The sequence below is a fragment of the Salmo trutta genome, chromosome 35 (genome assembly GCF_901001165.1).
Source record: "Salmo trutta chromosome 35, fSalTru1.1, whole genome shotgun sequence".
NCBI lineage: Eukaryota > Metazoa > Chordata > Actinopteri > Salmoniformes > Salmonidae > Salmo > Salmo trutta.
The window spans coordinates 10,146,264-10,163,895 of record NC_042991.1 but is presented as its reverse complement, the minus strand read 5'-3'; the positions used below and the strand labels follow the sequence as shown (position 1 = coordinate 10,163,895).

The 17,632-nt window shown below is 42.2% G+C and overlaps 2 long non-coding RNA genes across 3 annotated transcripts in view; one reads left to right on the top strand and one right to left on the bottom strand.

The window, feature by feature from the left end:
- The first annotated feature begins 1,375 nt into the window (after nucleotides 1-1,375).
- Nucleotides 1,376-3,137, top strand: LOC115174592 (uncharacterized). Its single transcript, XR_003871804.1, has 2 exons — nucleotides 1,376-1,534; nucleotides 1,849-3,137. It is a non-coding gene; the product is annotated as an uncharacterized LOC115174592 (long non-coding RNA).
- Nucleotides 3,138-8,417: 5,280 nt separating this feature from the next.
- The window catches only part of LOC115174593 (uncharacterized), a 16,828-nt gene continuing 7,613 nt past the window's right edge, over nucleotides 8,418-17,632 (bottom strand). For both annotated transcript variants that reach the window (XR_003871805.1, XR_003871806.1), the window contains exons 2-3: nucleotides 10,383-10,798; nucleotides 8,418-8,501 (exon numbers count right to left, since the gene is read on the bottom strand). This is a non-coding gene — a long non-coding RNA (uncharacterized LOC115174593). The remainder of the gene's footprint in view (nucleotides 8,502-10,382; nucleotides 10,799-17,632) is intronic.

The following is a 17,632-nucleotide window of genomic DNA, read 5'->3' as shown; positions in this document are numbered from 1 at the left end:
GGTCCATCATTTTTTTTTTATTGTTTTCTTTGTCTTCCAGTAAAATGTATGTTTATTGCTTCATGATTTGTCTCTCTCTTGCCTTTTTGATGCTTTAGAATTCATTACAGGGGCCTCAAAGTTGTGATTAGGCTCTCTTGGCTGTTGGTTCCATAGGCATAGAGTTAAGTATCCGTGATGTGCATATTATTTACAAAGTGGCTATATGCGTCCATCAATAACCCAACACGATCTTTCCAAAATATGCACTAAATTCCCACTGAAAATTGTTTATGACAAACCAAGGCCAGGCTATATCTGAATGGATCACAAACATAGCCTACTCCTGAATGTCAAAAACCAGAGTAGGATGCCTTTGAGGGTGTTGTTTCAAGGGTGACCATCACCATGGAAGAGGTCCGATAGCTGAATTCCTCAGCTAACTTCAGATACTTTGAAATCTGGTTTCTAACCTGACATTTTAGGCTACCTGTTGTGGGTTCAAACACACCTCAAAGAAAAACCATGTGTGTCAATATGGTCTTTGGGGGACTTTAAGTTGAAGCAATTGCTTATTTTTTTCAACTGATGAAAAACTGAACAGCATTTGCATGATTTCGTTCAACAATATTCTCTCTGATAGCGTGTGTCTGTGTGACTACACAAACGGTTAACTAATGTTAGCTAGCTAGCTAAATATCGCCTGGTGGGCTAACTAGTTTGGAACCTTGGTTTGCTAGTTAGCTACATTTTCTAAAGTTGGCTAGCTAGCTCACAAAGGACTTGTGGGCTCAATGTTTTCCCCATACAAAACCCAGAAACAGTTTGTTCCACGAGTGCATCTGTTGTACATGACTAATCAAATGACCTGTGAAGTCAGAAATATCAGCAGAGATAGAAATTAAGCTAGCCCGAGGCTAGTACTTTTCAGATTCGGCTAGTAGACAATGTGTCAAACTAGCCTGACACCGCAGTGAAATTCTGCCTTTACAAACATCGCATGCCACAGATTTAGGACCATAATGTGGAAATCGTGGTCTTCTGGCCATAGCCCACAATTCTTATGTCACATCCCTACATGTCAATCCCTTTCAGACGATCCCCCTATCACTGTTGGTCCTCCTCAGTGACCTTACTTACGGGTGAGGATTTTAACTTTCCTCTTGAGAATTAGTGTAGAATAAGAAGAGCAGTTGTGTAGCTCATCACAGTACTTCACCTCTTCGGGCATGTAGTACCCTAGACTGTCTTGATCATCTAGTTGAGCATTCCAGATAATACCTCCATCCCAGCCGAAATCCCGATCTACATAGTAGGATAGTAGATGTGCAGATAGACCTAAGCCCAGTCTATTTTACCGTTACTATAGTCAAGTCTGTGGGTTATGGTATTTTAGTATAGATGTTATCATTTTAGTAATCAACGTAGCTAGCTAGTAAAAGTAACTCTTTTTTTCTCTTTCAGATGGGCGGACCGGAAACCCAGTGACAACACTCGGGTCTGTAGCTGTCATTTCCCGGTGGGAAAGAGAAATGATCAACCACACCCTCAGCAAGTATGCTGGAAGTGATGTACTCTCTCACTCTGAGGGAAATACATCATTTAATCATCACAGATATAAATTCCCACTGTGCCCATGATAGAATACAATGTGAATTGTTTTGTACTACTGAATGAAACTGAGGAGATGCACTCAGACCAGCCTTTGTGATTGAACTTACGTTAACTGCATTACTTTAGTTGGATGCTTTGAGCAAAACTTGTATGGAATATAACCTATTCTGGGGAGCCTAGTGTGTGTGTGTGTGTGTATGAACTATGTCTAATATTTTTGGACCATTGTCTTCCCTGAAAACGGGTACTGACAAGAGGAGCAATATGAGTCTGTCAGATGTCGTCACGCCAGATGGGGATGGTGATGGAAGCTTTGGTGGTACACACAACGAAGAAGCAGGTGTCCCTTCCAGTGATGTGGAGCTGACCTTGGACCTGGTGCCAGTAAGGATGGTCTTCAGAGGCTGTAAGACCCTCCGTCCTTGAAATAGAAATTCTTTGACTTTACTGCCTCTTCAATGGTAAGGTACCTTGCACCATATGGACACTTGAAATCCACCACTGCTGTGTTGTCCACCAGACCATCCGGCGAGGCACACGGGATCCAAGACCCCGTGACCCAAAGCCCTGACTCCTGCACATCCATCTCTGTGGTCATTTGCCTTGATGCCTCACTGAATGGTCTGATACCCTCCTCTTCATTATCTGTGCCCCACTTTACAGACAACACCTCATCCAACGACTGATCTAAGGACCCTTTTTAGCAGTAATGCGCTTGACCCTAACCACTGTTCCATAATTGCTGGCCGTCAACCTCCCTTTCCTCATGGTGTGCCAGTTGGGGTTGGTGCGCTGTCCAACTGTTATCTGCCCTATATCCTCCTGCTTCTCCACCGACAGCATCATGCCAGCCAGGGTGCCTGCATGCCTCAGGTGCCCTTGTTTTTTAACAATGTCCGGTACAGACAATGATGACAGAGAGGGTAGAGGTTGTTCTGGCTCAGGTTCAAGGAGACATGTCATTCCACTGAACCTGCCCAGGAGACGGTTCCTTAGCCACTGAAGATCCTCCTCTGTGGGCTCTCAGGACAGAGTGTTGTAGTCTTCAGCCGGGTGCAGGTCCTTCACTAACTGACTGCACCTGGTTGGGCATGGCTGGCTTCCTCCACTCGCACTCCACATCTGTACGGCCGATATTGGGAACTGCCAAAATTGTCTTCATGGCTACACTAATGAGCTCCACGGAGGCATTCCCATGTGGTAGAGAGAATCCCCTGGTCATCAATAGAGACCTGCCAAGAGGAAGGATGTTAAGTGCCACATGACTTTCCATGCATGACTTTGAACACCTTGAAATGCATTCGATGTAAGAAATGCGCTGTATAAAAAAGTTGGATTTGGTTGATGACATTACAGCTGTAGAATATTTAATCAACTGTAATTTTCACATGAGGACAAGTGCAGTTTTTTTTCTTTGAATTTGTTTATTGATAACTTGGGATTTTACCACTTGACATATCAATCATGCAGTGGGAAGGATCCTATAAATCAAGACTGTGTGAATGCATGTACCACTCCAAATAAATAAATACTGTGCCTTTGAAGATTTGTTTCTGGTCATGAAACTACAATACAGACTGGATGTCTAAACAAAGTCAAAGAACAAAGAATTCTGAATGTCAATAGATTTTTTGATTCATTCTCATCAGTGATAACGTTCAAGAACTGAGTTATCACTCATCAAAGTCTGCTATCCGGGGTAATCTGTTAAATGATTATATAATTGATTAAGTGGCTCTTTTCTTATAGAATGTTGACAGCTGTATAAGATGCTCAAACTTAACGTAACAGCTACATTCACTGACACAGGATACACTTTATCCTTCATGCTGGCCCTGACCAAACTGGTAAGTTGCCCTTCACTATAGCTGCACTTCTCCACATGGCCAGACTTAGTGGTCTTCTCTCCTTTTGCTGCTCTTATGCTCATCCTTGAAAAATGCCATGAGGTCTGAAATAGACATAGACACCTTCACCTCTCCCGAGTCACTATGGGAATTGCAGTGATGGTACAAGACTTACTTGGGGAGAAAAGGGGGTAAAAAGTAATTTTTTAAAGAAAAAAGTAAAGAGGTTTATAATCAGATATCTTTTGTATGTCGATTGTAAAACCTCTTCTCTTTTTAGTGGTAGATATGGCTAGCAACTAAACAGCAAGCTACAATGTTTACAACCATCCACCTAAAGCTGTTTACCAGCAAACGTTAGCACGGGACTGGAGTTGGCTAGCTAGAGTTGGCTAGCCTGGAGCCTGCTAACTTATGCACCACGCCTTGTATCCAGTGGTGGAAAAAATACCCAATTATCATACTTGAGTAAAAGTAAAGACACTTTCATAAAAAAATGACTCAAGTGAAAATCACCCAGTAAAATAGTACTTGAATAAAAGTCTAAAAGTATATGGTTTAAAATCTACTTAAGTATCAAAAGTAAATGTCATTGCTAAAATGTACTTAAGTATCAAAAGTAAATGTCATTGCTAAAATGTACTTAAGTATCAAAAGTAAAAGTATAAATCATTTCAAATTACTTATATTAAACAAAGCAGACGGCATGATTTTCTTGTTTTTTTTTTAATTTACGGATGGCCAGGGGCAAACTCCAACACTGACACATCATTTACAATCTAAGCATTTGTGTTTAGTGAGTCCATGTTCTCTTGATAAGTGCATGAATTGGACCATTTTTCTGTCCTGCTAAGCATTCAAAATGTAGAAACTACTTTTGGGTGTTTATTTAGGAATGTAGTGGAGTAAAAGTAAAAGTTTTCAAAAATATAAATAGTAAAGTAAAGTACAGATACCCCAAAGAATGACTTAAGTAGTACTTTTACTTAAGTACTTTACACCACTGCTCGTATCTGTAACTTCTTAGCAAACAAGTGTAACATCAGCAACTGTAAATAATTTTACTAGCTAGCTATGTAACATAATTGACGAGGGTTGACATCAGTTATGATTTTGACCTTTTGACCTGCATTTCAATCTCACAGAATTATAGGCATGACGCAAGATATGACTCAAAACAGATTTAAATAACAAGTATTGTATATCTAGCAAGCTAGCTAGCTAAGTTACCTAGCAAACAATGAGGAGAAATAATAATAATACAACAATTCACAGTTGTAAATCTCTAAAACTGAAGCCGCTTTATTATAAAGAATATTTGCCTAAGCATGCCTGATAGACATGGCTGTAGGTAGATACTGTCTGCTTACTTACCTACAGTATGCTCATTTGTACAGTCTTGTCACTGTGCAATTGTTGAGGGTTATGCCATATTTCTTTCTATTTGTAACGAGTGCGCTGAGAGTCGGGAAGCAAGTTCAGGGAGTGAGTGTTTAAATAAACGTAACATAATACAAAACAAGAAAACACGTGCAACGCACAGACATGACACAGGAACAGAAACAATAACACCTGGGGAAGGAACCAAAGGGAGTGACATATATAGGGAAGGTAATCAGGGAAGTGATGGAGTCCAGGTGAGTCTGATGATGCGCAGGTGCGTGCATCGATGGTGACAGGTGTGAGCCATAACGAGCAGCCTGGTGACCTAGAGGCCGGTGAGGGAGCACACGTGACACTATTAGGCTAGATATTGTTGTAAATGTAATCTCTGCCTGTCACATCTGGTCCTGGAACGCCCTCTACTGCTCATCCTGTGTCTCCTTGACCTTCCGCCACTCCCCCAGTACTCTTTCCCTCTCCCTCTCTCTCTGTGTGTGTGATTGTGTGGGTGGAGACAGTTGTGCTGGAGTCAGAGCAGATCCCCACCAGCTGCAACCTGTTCCATAATCAAGACCTCTACAAATACTCAGCCCTGCCACTTCCAAGCTGCCAGATCGTAATCTCTGCTCAGTCAGTCTACGGTTCTAGCCATTTGTTACTATTCAGATCCTGTTATCCTGTTGTGCCTGTTTTCCTTCCCTGACGCTGTTTTCCTCTCCGCTACAGTTCTGCCCGGTCTGACTCTGGTCCCTGTCTCGTCATCCTGCTACTCTGTCCTGGATTCCACACTCTACTACTCCCTTGGATTCCCCTCCGGACCTGCTTACCCTGTCCCAACCCCTCTCGCTCCAGCCTCAGCCTCCGCACCTGGTTTCCAGCAACCCGCCCGAGCTTCCCCTGACCTGCACTCCATCTTCCCCCTGTGTTTCAATGAATACCTTGTTTACTTCATCCCAGTCTCCTGGTCTGAGTCTGCTCTTGGGTTCCCCTGTTCCACTCCGCGTAACAGTGCCTGTGCACATGTATGCATGTTCAACTAGTTTACCCTAATGTTAATGTTACACGGGCACAGTTCAACTGTTGTTCATACTGTACAATAGAGTATCATTTATTTCATTTTTTGTCTTCAAGGCAATATTGTGTGGTGCCTGGACTTCTTCCTGCAGTGGATTCTAGATACAGAGACAGTCATTGTAGCAGAACTGTAACCCGTGAAATGTATCCCACTCAAGCAGATTACTCATGAGGAGCTGAATGGCAGCTTGATCATATCACTCCTCCCACTGTTTTAGAAGTATTCCCTGAACTTACTGTGTTTTTTTGGAATGACAATTTCATTATGACCTCTCCCATCATCTGCTGATCACCAGTTGTCGTAGTTACAGATTCTTACACCAGATTTAACCAAAGATTTTTGGTATCCATTACTGGGATTTACAGGATAGGTACTGTTTGGTGTAGCACAGAGAATGTTTGACCAACCTTACTCATGCCGTCTTTGTCTTCATTCGGGGAAAGAGAAGTCTCATAAAATGTCTGTGTCCAGTTGCAGGGGGTCAGTTTGAATTGCTCGTTATTAAAACAAAAAAGTTTTTTCTCCATAAGTAATCCAACATGCGCCGCCATCATGTCCATTTAGAGTCTTCTCACTCATTGATCGAGACAGGTCTCTGTCATCATGACACGAAGCACTTTGGGGAGGACACCCACGTCTCAATCAATGAGAGAAGACTTGAAAAAGACAAGATGTCTGCAAATTTTTTCGGGTAAATCACATTACCTCGTGTAACCAGGGGTGAAAGTAAGGTGGTATGGTAAAACGTCAGCCTATCACAATTAATACAACATGCCCAAAAAACTACAGGCTATTATACCATTATTTAACATTACTGCATGTCAGCCGCATGAAAAATGTGCAAATTGACTGGAAACCAGGTCATATATGATCCAAATTGGGTTGTGGTTCGAGGAGAACACTTCCATTTTATCAAGGGAAAGATGAGTGGCCAAGAGGCTTGCAGACAAGGCAGAGATGAGTGGCCGAGATCGAGGCGCGCGTGGAAAACAGTGGATACATCAATTCAGGCTGCAAGTGTAGGCCTAATGACAATCGCAAAATGTCATTACAATTCATGTTGGTGTTTAGTAACAGATGTCTCTTTCCATTCATCAAATTGCTAGTGCACTGTTGGGGTTTGTACGCTGAAATAATTTTGTGAGTGGACGATTGTGCGTAGGTAGCCTACAGGAGCGCCTTTGTTAAGTGATTGTCTGACAATCAGATGAAAACATCTTGACTGGTTGTGTTTATGCCACATTAAAAGGCATATGCAACATGTCCATAAGTCTAGGGGAAGCTAAGCTTTCCCTAAAGTAAATTGAATTGCCAAAATTATATTGCAGTGAATTATAAAATTAAAATCAAAATTATGTCGCAGTGCTTGCTGCAAATACCAAATAGATGAGTGTTGAATTGCGACTGTCAGTGAAAAGCAGAGACCCAGCCAGGCATATCACAATATTTAAAAACACAATCACGAAAAACTGTTTGGAAAGCAAATGGCTATTGCTGTAAGAGTTGACAATGAAATGACTCCATTCTGCCTTTTAGTTATCAAAATTCTTAATTTAATTCAGCCAACAGTAGCCTATCGTGTTGGCACCAGCGGAGAACATTGGCCGTATCGTTGGTGAGTGTGCATATCATTGAGTGTGCATATCATTGAGTGTGCATATCATTGGGTCAGTGCCACTAATATATAATCCGTACAGTTGGGTGTCCCATATCGTTAACAAATGTAGTCTACCTTGACCCCTGGGTGTAACAATATGTAACTACTGTTCTCTGCACTTGTCTGTCTACACCTGAGACACACTCGGACACACTGAACTGTACTACACTGTTCATAAAAACATGCGTATGTTAGTTTTACCATATAGCATTGTTGTTGAATACCCAGTTCTCTTGAGTTAGCATTAAATAGTGTACACACTCCTGTATTTTAGATATTGACAAATAAACAAACATTATTTGGGTATCTGAATGTCTAGCATCTGTTTGATGCCATAGAGCGTTGTAAAGCTTATATACATATATTCTGTGAATCCATAAGGGCAGACAAATTTAGAACATTGATAGAAAATATCCATATTTTTTTAATGATGGTTCTACATCAGGCCTCTCCAACCCTGTTCTTGGCGAGCTACCGTCCTGTACGTTTTCACTCCAACCCGAATCTAGCACACCTGATTCTAATAATTAGCTGGTTGATAAGCTGAACCAGGTTAGTTACAACTGGGGTTGGAGCAAAAACCCACAGGACGTAGTTCTCCAGGAACACTGTTGGAGAACCCTGTTCTACATGGTATTATGCTGAGCCACACTAGCTGTGTTTTCGCAGGCAGCCCAATTCTGATATTTTTCCCACTAATTGGTCTTAATCACGTCAGATCTTTTTCAGAACTGATCTGATTGGTCAGAAGACCAATTTGTGAAAAAAATCTGAATTGGCTGCCTGTGTAAATGCAGCCATAATCCATTATCCGACTTCGGTACACTGGCAATGGTGGGCTGAGGATGCTGAGACTCTTTGTGCTTTGTGCTTAAAGTGGTGTAGAGCTTCTTAACCACCAACTGTTTGTTCCTCTTGCAGAAGATTTGCTGGTACTGCACGTCTCCTGGAAAAACATGATTGTGGTCTTAGCATTTTCTGCTTTTTGTGGAAGGGACATAGGGCAACACGCCTTTGTTGTTAAAGGTTGTTAAAGGTGGGGACCAGCTAGTGTATTGTTTAGGGACAATGAGGGGACATTGGGAGCTGCTTTAGAGAAGATAGATCAGTCAACAAAGTGAATGGGCTGGGTGGGCTAAAGAAGGTGTTAAAAGTCCTAGGAAGGCAGTTCTTACACAGTATGAATTGTTGTGTATGGGAGATTGAGGAGAAATGGCATTTCAATTGCTCTCATACACAACAATATATTAACTGTCTAAGCACAACTCTGCACAACCAAAAACCCCTTCCTCATCTCAAAGTACTGTCTGTAAACCTCACCCAGCCAATTGACTTTGACAGATCATCCTCTCTCAAAGAGTGCGGTGTATAAAGTCAGGAAATCTGCTGTCTTGGCCACTGCCTGTCACCAAGGGAGTACCCCAAGGCTCAATCCTAGGCCCCACGCTCTTCTCAATTTATATCAACAACATAGCTTAGGCAGTAGGAAGCTCTCTCATACATTTATATGCAGATAATACAGTCTTATACTCCTCAGTTGGCACCTCCTCGGATTTTGTGCTAAATGCTCTACAACAAAGCTTTCTTGGTATCCAACAAGCTTTCTCTACCCTTAACCTTGTTCTGAACACCTCCAAAACAAAGGTCATGTGGTTTGGTAAGAAGAATGCCCCTCTTCCCACAGATGTTATTACTACCTCTGAGGGTTTAGAGCTTGAGGTAGTCACCTCATACAAGTACTTGTGAGTACGGCTAGATGGTACACTGTCCTTCTCTCAGCACATATCAAAGCTGCATGCTAAAGTTAAATCTAGACTTGGTTTCCTCTATCGTAATCACTCCTCTTTCACCCCAGCTGCCAAACTAACCCTGATTCAGATCCTACCCATGCTAGATTACGGAGACAAAGTTTATAGATCGGCAGGTAAGGGTGCTGTCGAGTGGCTAGACATTCTTTATCATTCAGCCATCAGATTTGCAGACAATGATCCTTATTGGACACATCACTGCACTCTATCCTCCTCTATAAACTAGTCATCTCTAAATACCCATCGCAAGACGCACTGGTTGATGCTTATTTATAAAACCCTCTTAGACCTCACTCCCCCCTATCTGAGATATCTACTGCAGCCCTCATCCTCCACATACAACACCCGTTCTGCCGGTCACATTCTGTTAAAGGTCCCCAAAGCACACGCATCCCTGGGTCGCTCCTCTTTTCAGTTCGCTGCAGCTAGCGACTGGGACGAGCTGCAGCAAACACTCAAACTGAACAGTTCTTTCTCTTCATTCAAAGATTCAATCATGGACGTTCTTACTGACAGTTGTGGCTGCTTCGTGTGATGTATTGTTGTCTCTACCTTCTTGATCTTTGTGCTGATGACTGTGCCCAATAATGTTTGTACCATGTTATGTGCTGCTACCATGTTGTGTTGCTACCATGTTGTGTTGTCATGTGTTGCTGCTTTGCTATGTTGTTGTCTTAGGTCTCTCTTTATATAGTGTTGTGCTGTCTCTCTTGTTGTGATGTGGGTTTTGTCCTATATTGATATTGCATTTATTTATTTTAATTTTAATCCCAGGCCCCGTCCCCTTCAGGAGGCCTTTTGCCTTTTGGTAGGCCGTCATTGTAAGTAAGAATTTGTTCTTAACTGACTTGCCTAGTTAAATAAAGGTTAAAGAAAGAAATAAAGAAAGAAAACATCCTTGTCAATAGTAGCCCTTCGCAGTGGAATTTTGTAGACATGTCTTTGTATTGTGTTTTGAGAATCTGCAGAGAAAATAGTGAGGCGGTTGTGCTGTTACTGTTGTAGGCTTGATTTTATACCTTTCAGTGTCACTTGCTGGTTTCTGTCCCATTGTGCTCCATAACTGCAAGGTGAGTCCGCTCCCTCATGCTTGTGCACTCAAAATGCCCCCGCTTTGGGGTATTTTTCAACAGGGCACCGTGGAATGACTCCAGATAACCTGAGTTGTACAAAAAGAAAAGGTAAAAAGAGAAGAGGGGTAGACTAAATTGTTTACATGGTCTGGAAGGTACTCTGTGGTCCTCAGGCTACCTCTAGCCACCTGTAACCCCACAACACAAACCATACAAACACTACCCGATTAATGCTTATACCATGCTTACTCTAAATTGAGCTGTCTTAGCCAGCAGCTTGTAAATATTTGGCCAACTTAACTTCATATTGTGCAGAGCCAGTGGTTGGTAGTGCATGTTGGTGGAATCAGATTCTGTAGCACCTACAAAAGAATACACAACAATACACAATTTAACCATCCCACTAATTGTATTGACCTCTATGAAACTGGCTAGCTAAGCATTCCTAACATGGACATTTCAATTTTGTCAGCTTGCTGTTAGCTAACTAGCATCACTAAATTGACAGCAAGATTGCTAGGCAGCTGAGACTGGCTGAGAACCAACTAACCAACACTCGGAGATTTATACACATTCATCATTGCTACCAACACACAAACAGAGAGTGAGTTAGCTATCTTAACAATTCTAGTAACAGAGTTTTTTCCAGACAAGGGTGGAATAAATGGCTACCAAATTGAGATGCTCTTTATTGGTAACATTAGCTAACTTACGTTAGCTAGAACGGTAGAACGGGAACAAACAAATATGTTTACTCTGCTGGAGATTGCTACCAGTCTAGTAGTGACTATTATGTGAAATAGTCACTACTAGACTGGTGAAATTAGGTGAAATTGATTGGCAATGTACCGACACAAAATCTGATTGATTGAATTCTCCATGTTGTCTATATTAAATGGCACTTCATTTAACATAACAGGTTTTTAAAATTCAATATTGGTGTACAATTTCTGCTTAAAATATCAAAGGCACTAATTTCACACACAAGCCCGCACACAAACACACACACACACACACACACACACACACACACACACACACACACACACACACACACACACACACACACACACACACACACACACACACACACACACACACACACGCGCACACACACACACACACACACACACGCACATTACTGTGTGTTGGTCGTTCATAGTAAACAATGCCATTATTGAAGTATTTGGGCACGCCCCCTCTACCTTTAAGGCCTTGTACATTATAATCCGTTCAACACGCACTGGTTGAATCAACGTTGTTTCCACGTCATTTCAATAAAATGACCTTGAACCAACGTGGAAGAAACGTTGAATTGACACCTGTGCTCAGAGGGAAATCCTGTTCAAATAGTTTCCTAACCTCCAAAGTAGTATGAGATAAGAAGTGATTATACAATCTAAGTTTCCATCCAAATAAAATTTGAACTGACATTCAAAGTGATTCGTTAGAAAGAATAGTAAAGGGATGAAAACTAGCTATGACAAAACACAGAGATGACCATCAGGTCATGATGGAGGAAGCTAGCTTTGTGTCGACAGTGTTGGTTTGCTCGGGGCCCTAAGGAAATATGTCATGTAATTTGTTACTTCCTTTTTCCACTGCCATTTCATTGTCTCTCTCCGGGTGAGACTGGAGACCAATTCATGGGTGGTTTCACCAATTCGGAATTTGGTGCCTTTTGAGAAGTGTAACTTGTAGTAAAAAAAATAAAAATAAATTTGATTTCACTTATTTCAACATTTTGTTATATAGAGCACGTATTGAACTCCATAAAAAACAAGTTTTCATCTTAAATCAGCCATAAATCCCCTTGTGACAGGGTTGTGTGCAACAGTGTGTGGCAATTGAACGCAAACTTCACAAAAACATTTAAATTGTTAAAACACTTCCACTACTAAACAACAGAAAATGGCCAAAAAGAGAAGAACCAGCTCACCTGTGTTTACACCAGGATTTGACTATTAGACGCTCAATGTTTCATCAGAAAAAAAATATTTGAAAAAAAAAATGGTTTCACCGTATTAAAACAAGAGTTCAGTTCACGTAACAGGGTTGACCTTAAAATGAGGGACAGACGTACGTGAATCACTAATCACATGAAATAAATAATCATCTTCTGTAATGCCTGTCAAAGCAACAAAATAACTAGGGCTTTATATTGAAAACTTGGAGAAATCTTGGGGTTCAGTGGGTTAAAATCTTCCTAGAAGTCACAGAGGATGCACGGATGGACATGGCAAAATGCTGAATTTTGCCACTTTAGCAAGTCTTTATTCATATAAACAAATCTGATTGATTGAATTCTCCATGTTGTCTATATTAAATGGCACTTCATTTAACATAACAGGTTTTTAAAATTCAATATTGGTGTACAATTTCTGCTTAAAATATCAAAGGCACTAATTTCACACACAAGCCCGCACACAAACACACACACACACACACACACACACACACACACACACACACACACACACACACACACACACACACACACACACACACACACACACACACACACACACCGGTGCTGGGTGGGTTGTACGCTCAGAGGGAGAGAGTCATTTTCAAGCAATGTGGGACGACTGATTCCTTCCACTATTTAGATTCCGTTTTGTAAAAATAAACCACGGTCCAGAACATAGGAAGGCAAAGCAGATCTGATGTGGAGATGGAACCTGACGGCTAAGTCAAATGGATCAATGTATGCTCTTTAGTCGGACCACCCAATGGACTTGGCTAGTTATGGTGGTGAACTTGGGCCTGAGTTAACTGGTCCTCATCAAGTCACAGGCATCAGGAAAAATACATTATGTCAATTTGGATGATTAATTACACAAGTTATGTAATTACCGTCAGAGAAATGAATGTAGGACCGACACTTTCTCCTCCGTGAGGATGAGTATTTAGAAAAATACCAGAAGACTTACTGCACAAGATAAAAGTAACAGAGAGCACCCAAAACAGGATGAACAGATTATATGAAGAGAGGGAGCTAGGGAGGACAAAGGAGGGTAGAAAACATAAACAATAAGGTTAATATTGCTGTTCTGGTAGCTGAGGGATATATGGGAACAGCTTCAGCTACGGTGTACTACAGTATCTGGACATTGTTCCACAAAGCTTTCAATGTGCAGATTTGGAAGCAGCAATCCAATTTTACAAAACCACATTCAGAGTAAACCATCTTTCTCTCTCCTCCTCTCTCTCTCCTCTCCCTACTTCTCTCCATTTCTCCTTACAGTCTCTGTTCCAATCTCCCATGGCAATCTTCCGACCAGCATGTTTTTCTCCACCAGAGCCCAGAGACCTTGGCGCGGAGTGTTGGACGCCTAACACTGTTGACACGGTGCTGTTTTGCAATACAAAGCGGACTGTGGTTTATTTTCAGAAAAAATATTTTCTTTCTACCATGTTGCAACTTATTTTCCCAATTTCATTATTTGTTATTGCTATCGTGGATTAACGTCTATGCGCTGTTGATTGGGGGAGAGGGAGAGAAAGCGAGTGAAGGAGAGCAGGGAGGAGAGGAAAGCGGTAGGGTATGTGTTTGAAGAACACGTCTGTGATTTATTTGAGTTCATACATGGTATGTTATTTCACAAGAGGCTCATGGTAAGATAAGAGCTGCCCATTCAAATCCAGGTTTGATCAAGTCTCTCCACCGTCATGTTTACCGGATTTAATGCAAAGCTTTCGCTTAGCCTTTGAGACAACCCTTCCTTGTGTGCGGAGAGATTTCTTCTCTTGTTGTGACTCTCTCATTTGTCCCTCCAAATGAAGGAGAGATGATCGAAAGGCAGGAAAGAGCCTGTTAAATGATTTTTTCTTGGTGTCAAGTCTTAGCCTAATAATAAAAGGGTGAGATTTCTTATTGTCGGGTTGACTGACATTGAATGCCGTACAAAAGCAATGTTTGCGTAGGGAGAGGCCCCAATCACAGCTGGGAAGAAGGCCTGACAAGAGGCTCAGCGCCTCAGACGAACGGACACATCTGGAGTTGTGTGGTCTATGTCACTGTTGGTTCTGTTTGCTTACGCTCAGACCACTCAAACAAAAACAGAGCTTTCCACCCCCTGAGCAAGACGACACATGCAACAATTTGAAAGCTTGAAATAATAAACAACAACCACAGAAGGCGGGCAGTTCTCCACGGAGGCATTTTCCACCAGCGAAGTCAATTTGTGGGCACGTAAACAGGGATAGCATGCCTCTGACCACTCGCGTTTAGATGGCTCCTCTTCCAATCCCCCCCGCAATCACTCACTTCACATTCTCCTCCATCAAGCCCAATTCGTTTTAGTCTCTCTGTCCTTCACTCCCCCCCCCACACACACACACAGGCATGCACGCATGCACACACTCACACACACGCACGCACACACGCACACACACATACACTCACACACACACACGCACGCACACGCGCACACACGCACGCACACACACACACACACACACACACACGCACACGCACACACACACACACGCACACACACACACACACACACACGCACACACACACACACACATAAACACACACACAGAACAGCTGTGTGTAAGATTAATGCTATTTTATGGTGTGCTTGAAAAAAAAAAGGAGAAAATTGATTTGGAGATACCAGAGAAGCATGATAAATTCTGAGGACGAGAAAAAGAGAAGAAGACCAGCGGTGTTAAAAGAAAAAAGGAGAAAGTGAAAGAGAAGGTCTTGACTGGAGTGCAATGAGTCAAAGAAAAAGAGTTGTATAGAGAGAGTGTGTGGGGAGAAAATGCTCAGTCATGTCTCCGGAATGTTGTGGGTGCGCTCGCCGGTGTGACTAAACCATTTTTCACAGCAGTAATCTGAGGAAGCCATCCGTGTGTTGGCAGCGTGTGCTGCATGGTTGAGCCTGGGAGGTGAGAGGAGGAGGTAGGGATGGAGGGAGATAGCGGAGGATAGGAAAGGGGGGAGGAGGGGTCACATGTAGACCCAGTTTTCATTCCTCTCTCTCTCCCTCTCTCTCTCTCTCTCTCGCTCTCTCTCCCTCTCCCTCTGTCTCTCTGATTCAGAAAGGTGTTGTAAACAAGCTCTGAGGATTTACAGGCCTGCTGAAATAGAGTCTTGACCTCTGCATTCCCCTGAGCAATGCATTCTGGAAGAATCAACACTGGGCCTGAGGTGGACCTCTCTCTCTCTCTCCCCTGTCTACTCTGTTCTCACCCCTCCTCGTTTTTCTGTAACATATTTATCTGACCACCGAATGAAGGAAGGCCTCTCCAGAGGGGGAGGTTAGCCCCCCCTCACCTGCACACTTGTGACTGTCATTGGTATGACTGATCACCTCGAATCAGCGAGCAGATGTTTGGATGAGGGTCAGCGATATTACATAAGCCACATTGTTCGTCTGGCAAAGCCAAGAGCGTTGGACTCATGGGTCTCATCATCTAGAATTATATCTGGGAAGGAACATCGCCATTAGGTTTCAAACTGAATCAGAACACTGTCAAAATGACAAGATAATAATCAGGCTATTACTCAGGGATGCATGATAAAGAGAAAGAGTGATGATATGTGTACAATTATGTAATGAAGTATATACTATACAATCCTATATTATATAAGACAGTTTTGATAAAAATGTTAGCGAATAATATTAGAATGAGCCATATGAGAATATAATTATGCCATAGCATCTCTTATCTATGTAATCATTCAGTTTCAGTTCACTTTGATCTTTCATGCTTCGATGACCATATATACTGTACCTGTTATCTATATGAAAACACAGTACTATCTAGAATACTGCATGTGCTCTAACAAGGCATCGTTACTGTGTACATTTCTGTCATAACCCTTGGCTTGCTGGCTAGCAAACAGCACAACATCCAACTGACGGAAGACTGACGTGAAGAATATGTAGAGTTGAAAAACAATAATGGCCCTCTCTTTCCATCCACGTCTCGTCTCAAATTGCACCCTATTCCCTATTTAGTGCGCTAAATTCGACCAGGCACCATAGGGCTCATAGGGCTCCATAGGGCTCTGGTCAGAAGTAGCACACTATGCTGTATAGCATGCCATTTGGGGCACAATAATAATTTTATTTGTAAAGCGGTTTTCAATACAAGTAACAAAGCGCTTCACAGTACCAACAAAGAAACAAAAACAAGAGGAAGGAGGAGAAAAAGCGAAATAAAATCATACATTGGAATAATACTTTCAAATCATCTTTATAAAAGTGTCTTCAGCAGTGATATAATGACGCAGCCCATGTCTGGGCTCATTTGTATTGGCGTAGTCTAATAAATATCTATCTGTTCATAGTAAAGGGTAAATATCCAATAACCAGAAATAGCCCCTGGTTCACATTCCCCACCCGTTGCCTCACATAGTGAAGTGAGACGGGACAGATATTTATGAGGAACATGCTTGTACACACACACACACACACACACACACACACACACACACACACACACACACACACACACACACACACACAGATATGTCGCGTTCGAGTTAGCTATGAAACTTAACCCTTGGTGAGGCCTCCTAGGGCATCTTGAAGAGAGTTAACATTGCTTTTAGGATTTGTGAGGAGGTAAGGCAAGCTATGTTTTGAGCTCTGTGGTCTGTGGTCTGTGGTGAAGATGTCATACTTGGCTCGGAGCCCTGCTAGTCACCTGATGTGAATGACATAATGTTTATCTGATTATCTTCATCTGATAGAGGGATATGCTTTCAACCTCCAACCCAGACTGTTGGCGAATGGTCATAACATTCTCCTGTTGAGCTCTCTATATGTAGCCTGATCTCACATCTGTTTGTGTTGTCTTGCCAACTCCTCAGGTCAATGTCATGCCAAACAAGTTGGCTATACAGCAGCACAAACAGATCTGGGACCAGGCTACTCTCTATCTGATCACAGTGTGTCGTTGACTGCAAGTAAAGTGCACAGCACCATAGGGTGCTGTTTTATTGTTCCCTCCACTTCCCTGAGAGAATAGCTTGGGTGTGTGCTTTTAACACCACAGTCACCTCTACTTGCCATATGATACCTGTCCACCCCCAGGGTCTGTATTTTGAGGTCAACGGCCCATAGCCTTAGGACGGACAGGAAGAGATGTGACATTCTGGGGACTTGAGGAGAAGTGATATATTATCTGTCACCATTATTGTCCCGCCTGCATCACTGTCTAGAGCTTGAAAC